Below are 507 nucleotides of genomic sequence, written 5' to 3' on the forward strand. Positions count from 1 at the left end.
TTTGAACTTTAAGATCTGGGACGAGGGTTTGGCCGAGGTGGCTCAAAGGTGGAGCAATCAATGTCAGAATGCTTACGATCAATGCAGAAACGATGGTACATATTTTTGTAATTGATACCGTTGGTCGAACGCGATTTTCGTGTTTTGAACTTCGGAAAACGATAACGGGCTGATATCATAGGCGAGTGATATTGGTATGTTTAGCATCTGACGGATACGTTGGACAAAATGTAGTCTGGGTGGCTTCGACCGGAGAAGCTGGCATCAAACCCGAGGACGCAGTCCATGCGTGGTACAGAGGAGTGAAGGACTTCGACAGAAACCAAGTTTCTCGATTGACGTACGTAACCACTGCTATATTTTATGTACGTCACTGCCGATGTTCGAATTTCCTTATATCCTCGTTTTTTAATCAGAAGACAGAACTTTGAGAAGGTGGGTCTCTATACTCAATTGGTATGGGCGAATTCGTATAGACTCGGTTGCGGGAAGATCATATACAAGGCG

At 44.6% G+C, this 507-nt stretch overlaps 1 long non-coding RNA gene across 1 annotated transcript; it reads left to right on the plus strand.

The window, feature by feature from the left end:
• Nucleotides 1-6: 6 nt before the first annotated feature.
• On the plus strand, nucleotides 7-507 carry LOC113465219 (uncharacterized). The gene is made up of 3 exons (XR_003390061.1): nucleotides 7-95; nucleotides 205-340; nucleotides 417-507. It is a non-coding gene; the product is annotated as an uncharacterized LOC113465219 (long non-coding RNA).

Source organism: Ceratina calcarata, unplaced genomic scaffold, assembly GCF_001652005.2.
Source record: "Ceratina calcarata isolate Rehan_Ccalc_2016 unplaced genomic scaffold, ASM165200v1 scaffold10550, whole genome shotgun sequence".
Classification (NCBI taxonomy): Eukaryota; Metazoa; Arthropoda; class Insecta; order Hymenoptera; family Apidae; genus Ceratina; species Ceratina calcarata.